The sequence below is a fragment of the Athalia rosae genome, chromosome 1 (assembly GCF_917208135.1).
Source record: "Athalia rosae chromosome 1, iyAthRosa1.1, whole genome shotgun sequence".
Taxonomy (NCBI): Eukaryota; Metazoa; Arthropoda; class Insecta; order Hymenoptera; family Athaliidae; genus Athalia; species Athalia rosae.
Genome location: NC_064026.1, coordinates 7,793,334 through 7,809,882, shown reverse-complemented (window position 1 = coordinate 7,809,882; position 16,549 = coordinate 7,793,334). Strand labels below are relative to the sequence as shown.

The following is a 16,549-nucleotide window of genomic DNA, read 5'->3' as shown; positions in this document are numbered from 1 at the left end:
GTTCAGCAAAAGAGTATAGAATATTGCGTTATCGCCGTAAGCACTGAAAGAGGAATTATTCGAACTTTTTTTCCTCCTCTAAAACCGCGTCACGAATTATAGTGCAGGCGGAATTTTTTAAAATTCGAGTGAACTTCTTTACAACGAAGCTGTACAGTAAAAAGATCATCAGAAATGGTTAGCAATTTGATACAAGAATTCATCTTCATATAATCTCTGTAAAATTTGAAACGATATCATTTCACATATGAAGCACGCTGCATTGAGCTTTTGCATATATAGATATCATAAACTAAGTACACGTCTCCGCATGCGGGTTGCCGTTTATCTATCTGGGTCATAATACACCATGTTCACAGATAAAAAAGGTGCGCACCGTGTCATGTGTTAGATTGAAGTTTTTTTTAATAAAAACAAGTACGTATGCTTACATCTACTGTACCGAGAGAAGTGGTCGCGAACGATGTCCCGTAGAAGTGCGGTAAAAATGATTTTATTCATTGGCAGATCGAGAAGGCGTACCGATGGTAGTTGCGCTTTTCATGATGAATAAATCTGTTGAGAAATAAACGCGTAAGTTTCGGCAGGCACACGGTAGTTTCCTCTACTACGCCCACTCGACGACAACACGTCGTACATAAGCGTGTGTCGTTCTAATTGAAATATATGTAATAAAGCTCCAGGGACTTGCTGACTTTCTTCGTTGGAATTACAACACGTATCAGAATTTCACAGGGACAATGACTGCGGATTTACCAAACTCGCTAAAAACCCCGTCGAGCCTGATCGATGAAATTTTTTAAATCATTCGATCACTTTTCAGCAGTAGGAATGTATTTTTTTTTTCACTGAAAGGACGTGCTGATTTTTACCACAATAATCGCATGACGATGATTTATCAAAGTTGAGGTCTTCCGAAGCCACATTGTTATTCGTTCCTCAGAAAAACTCTGATACGGATGTGGTAATAATCGACACTCATATACTTTCTGAATATTCGCACACATTTATTACAACGATCGAATGTGTAAGCCGGTGATCCAACAAATCGAGGGTAATACAGTATAGGCCGGAAATCGATTTTTCGTCATCGTGGCTATTTGAATGAGGCGTACATGTATATTGTTTGTGAAAATTCAAAGGGACCTTTTGAATTGGAAAGTTGAACTGTAGTTAGCTTGAACGATAGAATATCATTAGACCCGGGTGATTGTTCGAATTGTATGGAAAGGAATGGCGGTTTATGCCTGAATACATTTCACTGACACGAATCGAGTAACGGGGAATGTACGTATAAAATAGGGTAGAAAAATATGGGACATTTCGCAGCAAAGTTTTATGAAAATTTCACCCGAGTAGAAACGCCGAAAGTTTGAATGAAACGCGTGAAAAATCGTGACTGTTTTATCGTCCGTGGTAACGGACACAGGGTCCGCGTAACGGGCTGACACGAGAGCCTCGGTTAAGGGATTTTACAACCCGTTGAGGGATTTCGCCTCGGTCGGTAAGACAATTTTTCAATAGCTGAGATCAGAACCCACATCGTTTTCGGACACGATTTACAAAAAAGATCCGGGGGAATTATCAAAGCCTGAAAACGAGGAACATCGTTGATTCCTCGACGGTTGTATGAATAGAGGTGCGTTTAACGCACGTTTAAAAACCGGGTCTAATTTGTTCGCCTTATCAATTGTTATCGCGTTATCGCAGATAACGTTCGGTTATTTACATTCGTGTTCTCTTAACCGGTCGTTTTTATCGTTCTAGAGTTCTTGGGGGAAAAAGTTTTTTTTTCTCTTCTCATTTACAAGCTGAAATTTCTCAATGAAATAATTGACCGAAAGCGAATTTCGTTTATGAATCACGATCATCGCCCATACATATGTATATATATATTTGCCCCACGCGCTTATGTCTATATTAAAAAAATTTAGATTTATACCGAAATCACGGGCAAACCATTGGAAACGGCGAAAGAAGAAATACCACGTTTCACTCATCGAGCTGCTGCACATATCGTGCAAGCTAAAATAAAAAGATAAAAATATCGAAAAAAATGAAAGAACTTACATGTGTAAGTATACGAAGCATGTAGTCGCTTGTAGGTACATTATACGTCATGCCCCCTGTCTAAAAATACTCATATTTTCTTTGAGCAAACTTTGAGTCGCGAGTACTCGAAAGAAGATTACACACATGAGTATTCCGAGGTGCTCCGACAATAAGTTCTACCTATACCTAATCGTGTACTTGTAACTAGGTATATGGATATTGTATTTGTATGTATATATATGTGCACATGCGACATGTATTTGACGTCGCTGCAGCGCATCAACAGCCCCAGCATATCGGCGACTCGCCTTATACCTGCAGAACGAGGCTGGATGTGATGCAATAATACAGCTTTCTAAAGAAATATGACAATCCACATAGGCAGAATCACGCGATCCTCAAATATACATATATACGTATATGTACACGTGCGTACAAGTATATAAAAATAGTAATGTTTCCACATACGATAGTCGGACTACACCGCCTTTCCCAGCGAATGCGTACGTAGTCACGCATAGTTCAAACTGCATGTAACGTGTAAAGAGGAAATTGCAATGAAACGATCGAGTCGTGAATCACGCGCGAGAAAATCGATAATTTCTCCAAAGTATTTTTCCATTATTTATTTACTCACTTATCGATCGATCGATTGATTTTTATTATTTATTTAAGAATGTTCTTATTCCTGCTTTATCGCGAGACAAATACTGATCGTGAATCGCCATATAGGGTATCGCGTGATGCATGTGTCGTACGTTTTATTTTAACATTATATGAATAAAAACCGTTATCTCGTATACCGATATACAGGTTCGCGTATCGCAAAACTATGGAGTGTGTAAATAATTGTATAAATTCGTACGATATTTGTATGTATATATGTATATGGATATGGATGTAACCGTAGTATGAGACATAAAATGCCGATCATCGGCTCACGTGCTTACGTATATATATATATATGCGAACTGCTTTCGTCACGGATCTCCTGATCTTCTACGCGAGAACGTAGGTTATTACATAGTATACAGGTATACGCAGGTAGGTAGGTAAGATATATAATACGTCATAGCGTAAGCGGCGGTGACCAAGATTCGTCCTGGTTCTTGATCGTGCCAGCTGAGTTTCACCTTTCGAATCTTTAAACTCAATTATATGTAAATACATGTAGTGCAATAATGCTAGCCAGGTATTTCCCATTTTACTCTTAACAGGTACCATGCAGACGTAGAATGATAGGCATAATTTCAAGGCTGCGGTCCCGAAAATCTGTGCGGACGTCAAAAGACTCGCCGTACCGCAGTACGTGTACGCCGAGGTGAAAAATATTCCTCGATTGTATGAAAAAAAAAAAACGAGGAGATGGAAGAAAAGCGAAAAAACACATTTGGGAAACGCCCGAAATCCGATGATTCGAACTTGGATCCTCTATCCGGGCCCAATGGGAGTCATCTATAATTCCCAAAAGGGAAATTCCCTAAACTATGGAATTCTACGCGGTGAATAATCTACGAGATTTGATTTTTGCGGGCAACAATAATCGGCAGATATTCTACCTTAATCCTGCGAGGTGTGTGATATTTATAGTTCTGGGAAAGAACTCGACACGTTTCTCTCCTTTTTTCTTCAGCCTTCTATGTACGTCAGTCCGCAGGATTACAGTCTCACGGTTCGAGATTCTCGTCGGGTAGGGTTGGAAGTCACGCGACCTGCGAGTGCAGATCTTCCCGGCGAGTTAATTGATCCAAAATTTCAATTTTTCCCCAAAGCTCGAACCACCTGTATCGCGTGTCCTTCGATTATTTTCAGTTATGATAATATTCGATAAATTCAAATGACTTTTTGCGTCACAGAAACTTGGGGATCTAATTGGTCCAGTCATCCGCGATACTCCGCTCATAATTCTGAGGTATAGCGCGAGTGCGTAACTCAAACTTCTTGGAGTCGTAAATTTTAACTCAAGTTTGATCAAGAAACAGAAAAGATGGACGATATGTCTTGCCTGAAGAATAATTAAATAGCTGGCTGATGTGGGTAGACAGTGAAAAATATTGAAATTAATTCAAATCTTGTCCAAGCGATAGATCGCACCTTTGAGATAATTTCCACGTCTCTTCGTTGTTATTCGAGAGAAAAATCGGTGGGGATATAGTTGTGAGAGTGTTTGGGTTTTGTAAATTTGTTTTTTACCGTTTACTAAAACGTTAGCGGCGATCCGATCGCGGTAAAAATTTTATCGCATTTGTATCGCTACAGCTCGTTGCCAAAAATTCCCAATCAGCGGTCGTCGCGTAATTTACCTACTACACCCGCGGGAAACGAAGAGCTCCTCTTCGGTGACACGCGAGATTCTCCTCAGACACGAGTTTGCGGAGTTCAAGATCAAAGTGTGACTAAATGTTACAAGGCGAGCGACATCGCCGCGAGGTATTATTACGCTCGTGTACCGGAGGAGTTTGATCGTATGCACGAGTCATTTGGGATTGAAAAAACCTGCGGGGTATATCTATATTTCAACGTTGTTGGAAATGCCACAGGAACGACATGCAGTTATATTCTGTTAGTTTGCATAAACGTCACAAATGTAATGTTGCATTGATTCCACATCACACTCGCGATTTATTATCGCGTTATAAATAGTCAAGGTCTGAATATAGTCGGCAGAGAGGATTGCGAATTCTCGTTTGATTTTTTCTTCGCTTTTTCTTTCTTACGTACCCCGCATCGTTTGCTTTCCTGATTCTTCATCGATAATCGGAATTAAAATTACGCGCTCGCTGCAGCGGATCGATTTATGCGTCCGTTTTAAGATAATCGAACCTGCTTTCGCTTGTATATGAGAAGAAGAGAAAAATATAAAGGTGCACAAATGACAAAGAAATACGACAAAAAAAAAAAAAAAAAGAAAAAAAGAAAAGAAAAAATAGGCGTCCGTGAACGTGCGTAAAACCGCGCTGTTCATTATCATTATATATTAAATATGCACACTTACCCGTGAGATGATCATCGATTCTTCCTGGCTTATGTAATTAATTCAGTTTTGTAAATACACATGTCTGAACCGCGAGGTCATCTCTGAAAAAATGACCACGCATTTCGTTTAAAAAATTAATTAATCTAAAGATCTTTGCGCGGTAATATAATACCTAGTTACCCGAAACAGGCGTTGTCCAATTTATATAGGTACTCGAAATATTATACATATGTGTCATTGCGATGGTTTCGAGAAGAATTATCTTTCGCTCGCGAATATGACAAATTTGAAGGAACTGTGTAACTAAACCGCCGATAAAATCCGCACATGTGTAAATGGTTATGTATGTACATACTTGAATTCCGTTTAAGGCAAACGAATTTATTTTTATCTCTGAAATTATGTGTATCAGATCGATATCGACGTTAGGAGTGGTTTAGATATTGTACTCCGATATACATATAATTTAATCGACGCTTTGCAATTTTTTGCCTACAATCGTCAATGTTGACCAGATCGGACGTAGAACGATGAGCATTTTCAGCCGTTCTTTTTACAGCTAATAATATGACAAGGATTCATTATGCGTTCATTGTCATTGAACATGGGTTTTACACATGCCGTCCGTTGTATGTACACATGTACACGCGAGTTTGTGTGTTCAAAAATACACATGAATATCGCGCGTGAACTTTGGATTCCACACCTGATATACGTGGTATGATTTCATCTACGTTACGCGAGTCGAACTTGGCGACATTAATTTTTTTCCATTAATTGTAACAGACAAGTTGGTGCTATGCAGATTTTCAAGTTCATTTCCTTCTTCGTATGTAAAATACGTGTCTCAGATATTTGTCATGGAAGGAAGAGAAATTGGAAAAAAAATTAAAGTACCATTAAGTATTGAAAATTTATACATACGAATTACCATTATAAATCAATTCCGTGGCAAGATCGAGAGAGATCAACTTACAGATCCTATGCATACCCTTAACGATGTCAGGGTTTGTAGACCGGAAGCGACGGATCCTAGTAGCTAATAATACAATATATAGAATGATCGCGATGAAGCGACGAAACAAAAAGTTTAAAAAAGTTAGACGAGAAATATTAATTTTCCTGGTCATTTAACAGTCGTGTTTTGAAATATTTCACATGTGTGCGGTGTAGGTGTTAATTGTTCCGATATACTTGTAACCCACTCACCTTGAATAACCTTGAAATGTTAGCTCAGGTTCCCATGAAAATTGTACGTACCTACATGTGAACTGACAATGAGTGTCAAAAAATCAACGGATCAGTGCTGCAATTCATCCCACGTATGCTTGGAATGTCTTCTCGCTATTTCGCCATCTCTGGAGATCGGTCAGAGAACCGATGACCTTGGAACGGCCAATCGGCGTACGTAGACACCGACTCAAGTTTGACTTAATTTTGTTCCAACGAGTATAGGTATATCGGTCCACCCACTCTGAGGAGCTTGTATTTCTATTTTTTCTTATATATAGCTGCACTACGCGTCCGTGTCTTGTATAACATGTCCTTCTTTCCGAGGTAAGTTTGAAGTCCGAAGTTGCCGTTCGAGTAAACTCTCGAAGGTCATTTTTGTGCTTTTCTTTCCATCCAGATCGAAAGTGCCCTTGTTCTATCAATTAAATTTTTGGCAATTATAGACGATTTGATGTCGGCATTAATTACGGAACTTATTCACGAAAACCATATGACGCTTAATTAATGATCACAACTAATTATCGGACACAAGAAACTATGTGATACGTTTCCGAAAAGACCTGCGAGGATTATATTTTCGTGAAACGACTACATTCGCGAGAATTCCTTATCAGTTCGTTTGTCCACGAAAAACAATCGTAGAATTCTATTTGTTGTTGAAATTTCGATCGTAACAATACCTAATCAACTTTCTGAAAATTCAATATCCAGCTGATGGCGTCATCGGGAAAAATGACAATTCCAACTCGACTCACAGCCGGCTAATCGATGACTTGAAATCTTTCAAACGTTCATAATTGGCTCGTACGAAAAATTCCGTTTTTTTCTTCGATCTGCCCCATGAGGTAATACGCGGTAAATGGAACTCGCGTTTCCTGCACGTACGAATTCCTGCGGTATATCATATTTTACACGTACGATTGTTCAAACGGTACAGATACGAACTATAAATAAGATATTTTTTCGAGTTAAACGTAGCAGCCATTCGTATGGGTAATGTGTGCTGCAGCCGGTGCGTCCGGGCGGCGTATCGCGAATTGCCCTGCAAGAGTGTGGAGCTCTGAAACGGTTGCAATGTCATTGTCAAATGACGATTGCTCGTGAGATTCGCCGTGTCCGGGAAGTTAGAGTATAATTTCATTAACGGTTAAACCCCAGTGTATCGGTATAGCCCAACCTACCCAATCTGACCTAGAGACCGGTCTAACTCAACCGCGTAAAACGTGGGAGTCTTGTATCTGCGTCTACATGTGTACACCAGATACATTGCTAGATACACACATACGTATTCCGTTAATTGACTATTTGAGCGAAATAGAATTATTGTCAAAACTTTTAACGCGGAAACATTTATGTGTATACGCGCCAGGGCGATTATTTTCTTCAGTCCTCACCTGAAATTTTGTTCAATACGTTGAGAAAGAAATCACCTGCAAATTTCATCCCTTGATATTAATTGTGGGTACTTTCCAAGGGGTGGAAAGATTCTATCGCAAATTAATTTTGTGTTTTGCGGACACGGAGAACCAACCGTGGGTCGTTAACGGTTTGATAAAAAAAAAACTTGCAACGTTTTATTCGTTTCACACCAAAAAGAAGAGGAAAAAAAATATCGCGTTCGCAAAACGGGATAACGTTATAGGCTATGACGAAATCAATGTGTAATCCCATGTTATGTCCAAAATTCATGTAATAGTCGATTAATTTTTTCTCTGTTTTATCAGAGTCGTTCGATTTGACTTCGTCAGCAGCAACCGCAGCAGCGGCATTTCAGATAAAAGACGATACGATTATCGGAAGAATTCAATTGACGAGTGACCGATGGCTCTAGTGTTTTCGAGGGGAGGATAATTAAGTGATTTTGAAAATTTATGACGAAACATTTTATGTGCATATTAGCGGAGATTAACGCACGAAATGATGAGCAAACAATGTTGAATTAAATAAAAATTTAAATTATATCATCACTTTTCGTTTTAATTAGCGACGATTTCAACTGATGCGATCCAATTTTCAAAAATAGACGCTGCGGTTCTCCCAGTTAGTCTTTATATATTTCTGATTTTGTCGATATATCATTTTGAACTTCAAAGTGTCGATCATATGTTTAATTGTCCGTACAATTCACATTTCACATACATGGATATAAAATTTTGGGCCAAAAATGAAGTCTTTTTAAAATCGATCGTATGACACTTTCCTAACGTATTTTGACCTCAGGAACACGAATCCGCTGAGTAAATTAAGCTACGATTTTTTTTTATCGAGATATCTCAATTTTTCTGCTCCAAAAAGTGAAAAACTGGCGATAACTCGATCAATTTTATAGTTAGACCAATTTGACTTCCATATTCGTATTCCTGGGCTCAAAATACACAAGAATAGCATATAAAATAAAATATTTTTTTTTGGCCCAAAATCGAAAATTTTCCAAGGGGTACCCCTTACGATTTTTTCAAATTTTGACCAAAAATTTTTATTTTTTAAAATTGATTGTATGGCACTTTTCTAACGTAATTTGACCCCAGGAACACGAATCCGTTGGCCAAATTGAGCTACGAATTTTTCCCTTCGAGTTATCTCGATTTTTCTGCTCCAAAAAGTGAAAAACTGGCGATAACTCGATCAATTTTATAGATAGATCAATTTAACTTGTGAATTCGGATTCCTGAGGTCAAAATACGTAAGAATAGCATATAAAATAAAATATTTTTTTTTGGCCCAAAATCGAAAATTTTCCAAGGGGTACCCCTTGCGATTTTTTCAAATTTTGACCAAAAATTTTTATTTTTTAAAATTGATTGTATGGCACTTTTCTAACGTAATTTGACCCCAGGAACACGAATCCGTCGAGTAAATTGAGCTACGAATTTTTCTCATCGAGTTATCCCGATTTTTCTGCTCCAAAAAGTGCAAAATTGGCGATAACTCGATCAATTCTACAGATAGATCAATTCGCTTCCAAAGTTGGATTCCTGAGATTAAAATATTCAAGAATACTAAAGAAATTTTGAAAAAAAAATCCAAGGCTATAAGCTCTGTGTTTATTTGGCTTGGTAAATTTCAATTCAATTTAAAAACCATAGATCGAAGCATTCACTCATTTCGCAAAGTCCAACGATCTCGTTTCATCTCGCTTCTCGAGTTTCCATTGGTCATCAACGAAATTCGTACCAAGTAAACTCAGCTTTTGATAGAATCGCAAAATTCAAGTAGAATGTTGCCGAACAATAGCTACGAATGGAAAGCGAAGTGAGAAAAAGTAGGAGCGAACGGAACGCGAACCGTTCGTCCTTTTTTTTCGGTTATTCGAATCTGAACTTGAACTCGAATGAAACATTACACGGAGTTAATAATTCATGACTAACTTGACCTGTAGTTTACATATGCGCGTACAGTATATACCTATAGATAATTATCGTATAACGTATAGACGGAGAACGTTAAAATTTGCGACGTATATCTGCATCAGATTTCTACCTTGGTGATAAAAATAAATTCCCGCTTCGTAAAACAACTCCGTTTGTATAATACAGGTACATAAGTGCGCCTACGTACACGTAATAAACGATTCTAATCGCTGCGGTACGAGCGAGCGCAATTCGGTGTATCTGCGAAAGTTATTCGCAACTGGATAACCCGATACGGATGATGCTCGTACTATATTTATTCGTACACGCATACTTCATTACGAACGCTCAAATGTCCCCGTATAGCGGTAGAATCGCGTGTACTGACAATGATAATTGCGCCAGATCATGTGTGACGGACTTATGTAATACCTAACATTTACAGTGCACACTTTTTTATTCCAACTATGATTTTGCTCAAAGTTTGAATGTAAACTGGGCTGGGTTTTCTACCACTAGGTTCACACAGACTAATATCGTATTGTTAAGGTTTTCTGCAGCCCGCCGTCCACACCTCAAAATTTTACCACTCGGTCATCGTAATCGTCGGCGTAAGTTGCAGCAAAAAAGGGACGGCATCCTGTCCACACCGTGGCAGACGATAAGCGAATCGATTGATTCGAAAATGATATCGTGAAATCGAGATCTTTGTGTGTTTTTCGAAAAAGGGTAGGTATTTCTCGACATGAAATTTTGAGAGGATGATTCTTCTTACTTTCGAACACGGAAAGAAAGTTTGTAAATTCATCTGATTCTCATCACGATCGCCAGGACTTTCCTCCCTCTTTTCCACCCCGCAGATAGCATGTGTGTGCCCCGTGGTAGTTTATCGGTACACGCATACCGATTGTATTGACGATTGTACAATCCCGACAAAAAGGGCTCCGTATATAAATTAGAGTTCGTTTGTTATTTACCATTTTCAAGGGGAGACAAGGTCAACTGACCCCCTTACAGCCGGGTTAAAGACTTGAATTTATACGTGCCCGTCGTCCGCTTCAACCGAGGTACGCGTATGTATTTATGCGTGCGTACCAACCGGCTCGCTATAAGTAGGTATATCCTATGTGTGATTCGTCGAAACGATTCACAGTCGCGAAGCTCGCTTTGTGTGTGTGTGTGTGTGTGTGTGTGTGTGGAAGTTGCCGAGTGTGATATACATATATTCATAGGAGGGCGTCGTGGGCAGGTAAAGTCCATTGCCTCGGTTTCGATTCCCATTTCGATTCCCATTTCCATTTTCCTTAGAAGGCTCATATAGGCTCGAGTTTCGCTTTTCACCTTCCGTTGCGGTGTCGCAAAAAATTACGTCATTTTATACAAATTACATGTCATTGCGGTATACATAAATGTGCCATTGCATCTATTATATTGGATCTCGCGATGATATTATCCATTGGCCATCACAAATAGCAAGTCATCTTTCTTTTTTCTTCTTTCCTTTTTGCTTTTTTATCGAGTTTATAATGGCGACAGGCTATCGAAGTAATAATTATAAAATATGCCATAAAACCGAGTGTGTATTATATCGCGTCATTTTAGGCGTTATGTAGCATACATTATGCCATGGGCGAATTTTCGTCCGCATTACTATGCAGATATCCTTGAACACCAACTTTTTCTTTTTTCTAATTTTTTTCCTCATTTTATTTCATCATTCTTTCTTTTCACATAATGTGTGGAGCCTCATAAACTGGAACGAAAATTATTCTACGTACGCACACACATAGGATATGCTATATAGACTTCAGATCCACGTACGAAAAGTCGTGAAAATTTTGGCAGATTTTGATTCGATTAATTTTTTCATGTCTTCCATCATTCTTAGCCAGGGAGACGCCGTTGGAAAACTCATCGATTATCTTCAAATTGATCAACTTCCACAGCTATTTGTTTAAAACGATAAAACAATTTTGTTTTTTGTACAAATGTTCATCTTTTTTGCTTTAGTGTAACTGGATACTCGGAAGGAAAAGAAGGATTAATTAACTGTAATGTTGTTATATTATTATACACACGGGTGTAACGTTAATTCATTCCAGTATACGTATAATATACATAGGTATGTATTTATATTTCGCGTCAGTGACGTCCTTTTTGATTATCAACTGCAGTTATAAAGTTGCGCTATGGATTACAAAACTGTCAATTAGTTGTATCATGATACACCTTGTTAAAATTAATGTACCTAGTATAGTTGATGCTTGTTGAAAATAAAATTTACCGTCCTCCCATTGTAAGATAATTTCTTAATGACTATCATATCTACCGTGTGGGTATTTTACACGGATTCGAAAAATTGTTGGAATTTTAAAGTCATTTTCATGATTTTCGGTGATTTTCAAGAATAGAGATATTACTGAACGTTTGACCAGTTTGTTTTGGTTTTTTTGTTTTTTCAAAAACGAACCTCAGGAATAGAAAAAATTTCGAAGCCCTGGAGTATCTGTTCGAAAGCATTTTTCATCTATTCAATTTACTTTTTTTTTTCTTTTCGCAACGACAAGGTGATAAAATCTCGCGTCATACGGCAGAAAAATCTGAAAGTTAAACAGTTTTTCTCCAACAGATCAAACGTCAGGTATAATCGATCATGAGAGCTGTACCCACATATAACGCATTATTAATACGATGGAACATCTGACGGAATCAAAGCACACATCATAAACTTCTCGTTAAGCGTAATGCGCGAATCATTATTGGCAATTATACTTATTAAACTAATTGTCTTCGTAACGGCGGAGCTGCAGCGGCCGTACTTACGCGTGGTACGTACATTCGTAGATATATGTATGCAATATGTATAATTGGTTTTCTCAATTTCCTGACAGTTATATCCGGAGAATTACGTTTAAGTAACGTGCAAAATTCGTGCATAATAATTAGCATCGCGTCGAACGGAATAACAGAAATCAACCTACATGACGAGTGAGTGAGTATAAGGTAGGTACGTATATCTGTTGCGGATTAACTGAGATAATCTCGCACGTTTTTCTAATTGCGCAATTAACGGAAACGTGTCACTAATTATTACGGACTTTAATTGACATCCGCGTATTTCCGTGAATGGACGCTCTTGATAAACGCCGTTCGCTTTTCTCTGTTCCTTTTGAATTCACCTCTTCAACTATACAATAACTATCGTCGTTCGAACCTGGCTTCAGCCTGTGTCATGTGATGTAATTGTAAAAAGTGAATAAAAAGTAGATGAATAAATTTTTTCTTCTAAAAAAAAAAACACGTCAACGCGTCGTACGCTCCGCGGGTGTATAATTAAACTAAGAAAACATATAACACACATATATGTATATACGATGCAAATGAATCGCAGGAAAACGCGTGTTGAGTACAATATAATAATTGTTTCAATAACTTTACGTCACTCTTGTAGAATCTACATGTATCTACGTACGGATATAATACGTAGGTACACGTACGTTCACGAATTAGCCCAATAGCGCAAACGCTCCAGCTGCCGCATGTCCGTACATTACATGAACATTGTAATTCAACTCCCGCGAGTCCTGCGGGAGATCTAATTGGCGTCGAGTATAACATACGCACACATGTGTATGTTACAACATCAGGTGCGCACGTATGTACAACTCCGTGCACACACGTATCCACGTACGTATAAATTGCGTGAAGTGCGCGGCCGTGAAAATCGTGGGACCTTGAAGAGCGTCGCAGCCGGTACGCAACGTGCATTTGTAATACGCCTCGTTGATCCGTAAGAGTGCAACGCTATCGGGGGACAGCGTCCAGAGATCTTTCGGATCGAAGTTGCGTCGCGTAACTGTGAAATTTCATTAATTTCGCTCGCCGCCTCCGACGCGACCGTGGCGGCAAAGGCTTTGTAGGATATCGTACGTCGGCAAGCGCTCGTTCGGCATCGTCTATCTCGCGGGACCCTGACCTTGAAATTATGGTCCTTTCTCTGGTCTTACAACCTTCCAGTCGAGGGCCGAACGCTAGAACTCGATATACCTTAATTTTTCAGCCTCAGGGAAATTTCCACGGTTTGATTGATGAAATATACGCACATGGTGGACTCCCGTGATAATAAAGGTCATCGTCACACCCGTCCGTTCACGTATCTGGAATGAAACTTATGTGCAAACGAACGAATTATACCGCACATCACTGACCTACGCGGATATGGAGGTCACCAATCGGACATCGCGCGCGATTTTTAGATCGCTTCTACATATATAACTATACATATATATATATATATATATGTATAATATTAAGTTAACTACTTCATGGCGGACGATTGATGGTTCTTATATATACCTATGTACACGACATATATGTGTGTACACTCTATATATATATAAAGACAGATTCCAATTGCAAGCATCCGCAGATTTGCCACCAACTGGCACGCTTATGTTATAGAGTTACCTCTAGCGCTGCCCCAAGTGTCTCTCTTCTAAGACACGCCTGAGGCTTCGTTCGCAGTGAAATTTATCGATATTACTGAGATCCGCATTGGTCGTCCGCCCACTACACGGACGTTTGAAGAAAAAAAAAAAAAAAAAATACTCATTCTTTCAAGAAGCGTGAGCGAAAATTAAACTCAACGTATCCTCGTGAATATTTCGTCTCTCCGCTAGAAATCCAAGAAGCCTTCGTCGGTTGGTTTAAAAATAATGTTCGTGCAATTGTACCTGGAAATATAGTTCTTGAGAAATTCGTTAGCGAGATAACGAAAGGGGATGGGAGGAGGCATCTCTCTCGATCGCAACGATTGCGACATTTACCAGGACAGGAAAGATTGCATTCTAGGAGGCGGATTTCCAAATTTTTCGACAGTCCAATTCCTTGAATACCACGACTGACCATTGAAGACCGAACGTCGAATCGAAACGAGAAAGTAGAAAAGGAAACGACAATTTGAAAAACGGGGAAATTTTCCAACACCCGTGGCTTTTCTCTTGTGAAGATGGAAAGTTTCTTAAATTTCCTAAAAACAAAACGCACCGACGGTTCATGAAGAAGCTGTACATCGATCCGCGTTGCGTGAAAACGATGTTTGAAAACATTGCACTTCGTGTGAACCGCGTCTTGTTTGCCTTAGATCGGGCCAATTGTGAAAACAGGGTAAGTTCATTGAGGAAGAAAAAATAAATAAAATTTTCTACCGGCCTTCCAAAGATCACCGAGTGCGTACGGTCGACGCGACGATCGCAAGTGCGAATCGACTAAGCTCCGCGTAAAAGTCGATCGTACAAAGATCGCGGTTCAACGATCCACGATGCAATACCTGTATGCGAATACCTCTGTACGTACACGGCGTTGAGCGAGTGCGGGTCCGAGGTGCTGACCAAATATGTCCGCGTAAAGAGGTCGATTCGACGATAATTATTTTGAGGACATAACTCCGCGTATGGTACGACCGCGAGTCGATTCGGTCGAATCGTAAAACTAACGAGGGGTCGTCCTCCGCGACTCGAGTCTGGAACAAGACCACCGAAAGATACGAATAAAACGAGCGATGGCAAAGTTTCGCTATTCGCTAAACTTGTCTTCGATTCAAAGTTGGCCGATGCCACGCGTTCGTAGGTAGTGCAGGTACCTGCACGACGTCCGTTACGGCATTCGCGAGGCGAAAATTCTCATACCGCGAATCATTTATCCGCTCGGCGAACGGCATGGGTTGCGCTGTACCGCAGCATCCGAAGAAAAGAGTCGCCAAGACGTAACGATAATCCCGATGCGGCATCTCGCCAATTTTTAGTCAGCTGGTAATTACTGGGTGTCAAGAATACAACGCAACGCGATAAATGCCGCGAAATAATACGCGGTAAGAGCGACTGCGAAGATGATCTTCGTCTTTTCAGTTCGACGCGGTGGCCCCCGTAGTACAACCGCCCAACTCTTCGTGACTCGAAAATCCTCCTCCTTTTTTCACCACGTGATCTACCGCATATATTTATATAACGCACATATGCGTCTATACAAACGAAGAATTGAGATAGGCAATGGTTACAGCGTTATGTGAAAGTATTGGTGAGCACGCAGGTAGGTATAATATAAACATTTGTTGCGTAAAATTGACTCTTTTTTTTCTTCTTTTTATTTCTCGTTCGCCTTCTTTTCATTTTAGGTCAAATAAGAGACGTAGAGACAATTAAAAAAAGAAGAAGAAGAAGGAGGAAAAGAAATGGACACGCGTGTCGTTACGCACGTAACCGTGTTTCAAGAATAAAAGTTGCACCGAAAATGAGTGTACACCGGCAAATAATGATAATGGTCGTAGGACAATGTTCCACACGTGAATCTGACGAATAGCTGCTGCAGACGTATAAATTTGATATATCTACTTAGACACGCAGATTACGGTTGGCTAGGCTAGCCGTTTAAATACACGGGGCTGGACACTGCACTGTCCATTAAACTCTACTTATTCGCAATTGAGTTGCCTCGAAGGTTTCGCTTTTCATCATCCCGCTATTATACCAACCTAAGTCCCGCTTATATACCCGCATCTATAAATATATATTTAAAAAAGATTCCCCCTCTGCTCGCCGACGATCTCTTACGTTGGATTATATCACTGTACACCTATACCTGTGCATCTATTAACTTCTAACGGTTTCAATCTTTTGACGTTTCGAACGCAACAGGTGTCCCTCCGTCCGAATGTCTCCGTTGCACTGGCGTGGGGGGTAAAAAAAAAAAAATGAAAATTAAAATGAACGATCGTGCGGAGTACGCGTGGTACCGCGTGGCCTGAAAATGTGGAAACGGAAGTAAAAAAAAATTGAACGATCGAACAACGGCGGATACCTAATCAGAAATCGATACGAGTTCAGACGGATAGAACATCCGATAACATCCGGTTCTTCCGACGATAAATTCCACGCTTGGA

General features: G+C 39.6%; 1 long non-coding RNA gene across 1 annotated transcript; it reads right to left on the bottom strand.

Annotated features, from left to right (window-relative positions):
* Nucleotides 1-63: 63 nt before the first annotated feature.
* Nucleotides 64-8,256, bottom strand: LOC125502232. Its single transcript, XR_007280088.1, has 3 exons — nt 5,202-8,256; nt 5,048-5,130; nt 64-555 (listed from the first exon to the last, which is right to left on the bottom strand). It is a non-coding gene; the product is annotated as an uncharacterized LOC125502232 (long non-coding RNA).
* Nucleotides 8,257-16,549: the final 8,293 nt, after the last annotated feature.